This window comes from Pseudophryne corroboree, chromosome 5, assembly GCF_028390025.1.
Source record: "Pseudophryne corroboree isolate aPseCor3 chromosome 5, aPseCor3.hap2, whole genome shotgun sequence".
Taxonomy (NCBI): Eukaryota; Metazoa; Chordata; class Amphibia; order Anura; family Myobatrachidae; genus Pseudophryne; species Pseudophryne corroboree.
Window position 1 is genome coordinate 429571834 of NC_086448.1, and position 6424 is coordinate 429578257.

Here is a 6424-nt window from a genome sequence, read left to right on the forward strand (position 1 = left end):
CCGGCCACTCCTGCGTTTTTTCCGGAAACGGTAGCGTTTTCAGCCACACGCCCCTGAAACGCCGTGTTTCCGCCCAGTAACACCCATTTCCTGTCAATCACATTACGATCGCCGGAGCGAAGAAAAAGCCGTGAGTAAAAATACTTTCATCATAGTAAAGTTACTTGGCGCAGTCGCAGTGCGAACATTGCGCATGCGTACTAAGCGGATTTTCACTGCGATGCGATGAAAAATACAGAGCGAACAACTCGGAATGAGGGCCATAGTCTTTAACTACTGTGTACAACCTTGCCAAGTAATAACAATAATCATATTAATAGCACTGCAGTTTTTTGTAGAGTGAAAAGGATTCTCTTTGTGACTTGGCCACGTGAAACAAAAATGAAAAAAAAAGAAAGAAAATGTACCACAGAGCATGTCTGACAGTGACTTCTTCTGATTGTACTTATTTGTATTGCCATTAGATTTTAAACAGTTTGTCTGTGCATTTGGAGGCAGCAAAAAGCATTCTTTATGCTGCAAATGCACTATGTTTATAGAGAGTCAATCAAACTGTTAATTATCAATTGAAATATCTTCTCAAAAGAAATTTAGTGTTTTGCCTAAAGCAGAGGTTCCCAAACTGGGTGCCGTGGCTCCCTGGGGTGCCTCAGGACACTTGCAGGGGTGCCCTGGGTTGGTGGTCCAGGACAAATTCAAATTATTCATGGTCAATATAATAGGCAAAATCAGTGCTGGTGGCTGCCAGTCATAAAATATGTGGCCAAACAGAAGCAAATCTTGTCCCTCACCACACAACTGACCCTAAGGATGACATATAAACACAATCTACTTAATGTAATATTTCTTTCTAAATTTCTCAATAAGAAATTTTTGGCCTAGGGGTGCCGTGAAAAAAATTCTGATATTCTAAGATTCCGTGATTCAAAAAATTTTGGAAACCACTGAGCTAAAGAAAGAAATAATACAAAGAAAATGAGTATGAGGAAAGCAGTTAATCCTGTCACAATAATATAATATATTATTATTATTATTTCATAAGAAATACTACATTGAAACACAGTGTCAGTAACGTTGTTACAACATGATGAAAGGTTATCATCAAAATGCCCAACTATATTGCTACATACTTTCCTAACTGTGAGCTCATTGTTTCCGTGGATGTTTATGCCATAACAAAATAATTGGCCAAAACACAATGTAAGCACATACAAAAAATACCTTTTTGTTAATTTCAGTGGAGCAATATCTCTAACACCTGAACCCTTTATATTGAATATTAAATCACAGTTTATAGAACACACACCAGAGACTTCTTCCTGTATTGGCAAAAAATAAATGCAAACATAGTCATTGCCTAGCAGAAATACAGTACACATAGAATTAGCATACAGTATCAGCAATAAGTATCAGGCAAGACTGTACACTTCTAGCAGATTTTTGGAGTAAAGGTATTTTGGAGAAAAGGAAATTTACAATTAGTCTATATGGCTTTTGGTCATAAGTCATTTATCATGTCACTACAAATCTTCTATAAACCATCTGATTTATAAACCAAAAAAGGACTACATAACTATAGCAGCCATTTGCCAAGCACACTTAGGGGGCGGCCATCAAATTATGTGCGTAAACATGCTCAGTTCCATACCTCCCAACATGACCCTGTCCAGGAGGGACAGAATGCTCTGCTCCTGCACTTCACTCTTAATTTATGATTGCCATCACCTGTGCTAAAACACCCTTCTTCTAAAAAACCAGTCCAAAACCGGTGCCAGCAATCATACATTAAAAGAAAAGTCTAAAAGTAGAGCATTGTGTTCCACCTGGAGAGGGTCGCATCAGGAGGTATGCAGTTCTGTACTGAGCGTGCATACTAAAATGCTTTCTTATCTAGATTTATGAGTTCTCTTATGCTTAGGGAGGCAGCAAGGAGGCTGGAGAGACCAAACAGATGTAAGCATATACTAGTCTCACATCAGTCAGATTAGTATATAGTCTAAGTGCTTGTCACAAATGCAGGAAAAAGTGACATTCATTAAAACAAAGTGATCTCCATTTTTCAGTAAGAGAGGAGGCCTATGTGCAGTCTCCATCCAGGCACCATCCTCTCTAGCTGACAGAGCAATAGGAGAACTTGTGCTGTCCTTTAGTCTAGTGCGCATGTGATCCCAGGGCATTGTGGGATGAAACGCGTTGATGATACACTCATGGGAAAAAACTTCACTGTAGCACCAGCATCGGAAGACACGCTGGCTCAAATATCTAATATCATCCCACCATTGTGGCGCTGCTGGAAGTGTTTTAATTAATCTCCGCCACTGTGTTTTTTATGAGCTGCGCAAACTACCTAGCTCCCCATTGAACGGAACTGATTACACATCAGCATTAACACCACCCGGGATAGTGATAGCCTCACCACCGGGAGAGGAGAAATGGAGACGTGGCAGCAGTGGTAGGATTACCACATTTGCTCGTGGGTGACTATTCCAGCAGCTTTTTCTTGCTTTCATTGAACTTTGTCTGAATACAGCCAGGACGTCGGCAGACAGAATTGACTTTAAGTGAACTTGTGGATACAGTGAAGTAATTGGTTCTATTAAGAACTTACATGTAGCAAATGCTCTACTCAGCTCTAAGGATACTGAAAGTAGCAATGCACCATTCAGTGCTACATTGTATATTTATCCATAGAGAATATGAAGGATTCTTTGAAGAACTGTCTATGTCCTGCAAAATACCTGGGACATCCGGTGATTAAGTCCTATATGATTAGTTATTTTTTGAATTTGTCTATTGTGTTATTATTTCTGTATTTTAAAGTGTGTCAAAAATAAATGTACTTCTTTTTTATACAATTGAAATCTTCCAACATTTTGTAACAGGCACACAGACACTCAAATTTGTGTCTATATAGACAATTAGAAGCATGGTGTTTTAACCATTAATCTATTCATTTTTGCCAGAGACTAACCAAGCCTCAAAACACACACAGCTGTGATCACAATTAGAGAATAGCGCTGGGAGGGTGGTGCTGGATCACCACCAGAGAGTAGGGTAGGGATTGGTACTAATTACCTGAGCCCAGGCCTGGGGCCGCGCTCTCCTATCCCTTTCCCTCACCTGTCAGTGGCTTCTGTCTGTATACTCAATCTTCTAAGGCTGTGCTGTTGTGAGTGATGCACCGATTGTGTCCCCCCTTGATCTGCATCTGGCTGAGGGGCACAACAGCAAAGCAGCACCGTAAATATTATTTTTTTTCTATTTTTTTAAGTCCACCTACCCCTTACTTTAGGCCACATACCCCTCAAGTACCCGAGCCCAGCTACACTCTCTATGGCCCAGGAGACTGGATGCTAAAGCCAAATCACTGATAAGATTTGTTTTCATGGTTTTCAATCTGCATAGCTAAAATTTAGATAGTGGTGGACTGCAATCAGGACTACAGGTGGTCACTGAACCAATCATGATTTACTGCATTTGCAGCACAGCTCCTAGCCCTCAAATTTAGCTTATAAAAGCAAGTGGAGAGAGCTCAGTCTAACAGGAAGAATGAGCAGAAAAAAGCTCATGAATAAAGAAGACAGGGACAATGTGGAGAAGAGGTGCCATTGCAGGACTAGGTCTGCAGTTTACACATGATTTATGTTAAAAGGGGCTTTATAAAGGCAACTGAAACCTCACTGACACCATAAGCTGGATAACTTGCTACTGTGCTGCAGTTGCTTTGATAGTAGTTGTGAAAATGTTTGTGTTACTGTAGTTGAGCTTAATACTTAGCCATCCAATTGAACATTTCTACACATACTGTACAAGGACAAACTTCTCTGCTGTCAATCCTTTGCCAGTAATAGCTATGACTCCAACATAACCTATAAAATGAAAGCAATGTGTCCTGAAGCCTAAGACCAAAAAATCCATTATAAACTCCAATTTATGTCCCATAGAGGCAGACAGCGCTTCACAGAGCAACAGCTGCATATCCTCCTTAATCCCTCCTTACTGCTGCTGCTCTTATGGGGATGAGACAGTGGGGTCAGTGGAGTGTGTGCCTCACCTGGATTGGTGGAGCCCAGCACGCTACAATGCCAAGTTCATCATCCTCCATCCTGATTTCTGGCTGGCTGTGGAAGAGAAAGGAGCTGCTGCAGGAGGCTATACATGAGTAACATGACAGGTGTATCAGTCTGTCTCTCTGGATTGAGTGTGTGTGTGTGTGTGTGTGTGTGTGTGTGTGTGTGTGTGTGTGTGTGTGAGATGCACTCTCTATATGTGCTCCCCTTCCAAAGTTTCTGCCTCCCCATCCCATGGCAGAAACTGGTAAAACAAACAGGGCCTTTTCTAAGCAATTTGGCTTCCAGTGAAAATGCACCACCTCCCCATAAACATTTTAAAAAGAATGAATAAAAAAAGGGGGGTGGCTTCACTGCAAGGGGCGTTGCATTGCAGGAAAATAATAATTAGGAGAAAAAATTCCTGTTTAAAAAAATGTGGTTTCATTTTTATATGAGTGACACAGTGTATATTATAGTATAGGTCTGCAAACTCAGCACAGAGTGCTTGCCATGGCAGAACTGGACAGAAACCTCAGTATGGTTTGATGACCTTGGTATACCATATCAGCGTTTTACAACTGTGTTGTTGTTGATCTACGGCAGTCTCTTCCTGAGTGGCATCTGTTATTGTGTGTGTGTGTGTGTGTGTGTGTGTGTGTGTGTGTGTGTTTCCGTGTGCAATCACGAGAATGTAAGAGATTGAATTAGAGCAACGACGAATAAACATTACAATTCTTGTTAAACTTGTCAAAAGTTGAAGCAAAATCAGAGAGCTGTTAGTGCAAGTTTTCAGGGAAAATTTTATGAAGAAAACAGCAGTTTACAATTTGGTGAAACGTTTTTCTGAGGGAAGAGAAAGTGTCACTGACGATGAGAGATTAGAAAACATTACAAAAGTTTGTCAAATTATGTGTTAAAATCATTGGCTGACTGTCAGGAGCATACCAGAACAAGTGAACATCGACAGAGAAACAGTCAAATCTTACCTGAGGATCTTTGACAGGAGGAAAATTTGCCAAGACCTTTTGGAGAGGCAAGACGACATTATGGGCCATGTCATCAAAGGTGATGAAACATGTGTGTACCAATATCACCATGAAATGAAGCGGCAAACTGCACAATGGAATACTGCCCATTCTCTGTGACCAAAAAAGTCCTGTCAGTCCAAATCAAGAGTCAAAACAATGTTGATAACTTTTTTTTATATTAGAGAGATTGTTCATTATGAGTTTGTACTGTAAGGAGATCAGGGTAGGGGTGCCCTCTCCTGCAATCTAGCCATGGTTAGCTGTACTGCGCAGTATAAAAGCCCGTCTTGGCACTAACTGAACAGAATAGATTCCCTCTCTCAGAGTGATAGGACCTAATGCCTCTACCACAAACAGAGACATATGCACAGTACTTACAGTCAATAATTCACAGTGTCTTACAACAAGCTTGCTGACTGTTTTCCCAGGTAGTGAGCTCTGAGCCAAGCCCTGACTGAGCTTATATCAGCCTCCTACAGGTGCAGGCCCTAATTAGACTGCTCTAAAGCTGAAGGCCTAAAGACCCAAATTGCCAATACATTCCTCTCTCTGGTAGAGCCAGATGTATGTGTATCTTAAAACAGTTTGTAACTTCTGAAAGGAGCAAGGAAAATATGCCAATTTTTATAAATGTGTGATGTGGTGATTTGAAACCTGCTATGTTCTGCTTTGATTTGCTTGTGCTGTAATTTTTAGACACTTTTTTCCTGTTATGTTTACAGTTATAGGCACTCTGTAAGGTGCTGAGGAGAACTTGTAGTACCTTATAAATAAAGGTTAATAATATTGATAATAGCATTTGGAGGTTGTTTTATGCATAATGTTGGCTATGGGGGTAATTCCAAGTTGATCGCAGCAGGATTTTTGATAGCAATTGGGCAAAACCATGTGCACTGCAGGGGAGGCAGATATAACATGTGCAGAAAGAGTTAGATTTGGGTGGGTTATTTTATTTCTGTGCAGGCTAAATACTGGCTGCTTTATTTTTACACTGCAAATTAGATTGCACCCCACCCAAATCTAACTCTCTCTGCACATGTTATATCTGCCTCCCCTGCAGGGCACATGGTTTTGCCCAATTGCTAACAAAAATCCTGCTGCGATCAACTTGGAATTACCCCCTATGGTGAGCCGGCGGAACCCGCTCAGCAAAGGGATGCAAAGCAGGTAGGCGCCAATGCTGGAAAGGCGCTCTCCCTGCTCTGCATTCCTTCTGCTGTGCGCTGCTACTGCCGGCTTCCACAACGCCTCTCACACCATACAAGCAGCGGTGCCGGCATCTTCTAGCCCTGCTCCGCCGCTGATGTGATCTCCTGTGCCGCTGGAGGGAGGAAGGAGGGGGGG

The 6424-nt window shown here is 41.5% G+C and overlaps 1 long non-coding RNA gene across 1 annotated transcript; it reads right to left on the reverse strand.

The window, feature by feature from the left end:
• Nucleotides 1-998: 998 nt before the first annotated feature.
• LOC134929099 (uncharacterized) lies at nt 999-5507 on the reverse strand. Its single transcript, XR_010178281.1, has 4 exons — nt 5459-5507; nt 5039-5191; nt 4055-4121; nt 999-1319 (listed from the first exon to the last, which is right to left on the reverse strand). It is a non-coding gene; the product is annotated as an uncharacterized LOC134929099 (long non-coding RNA).
• Between the last annotated feature and the right edge of the window lie 917 nt (nt 5508-6424).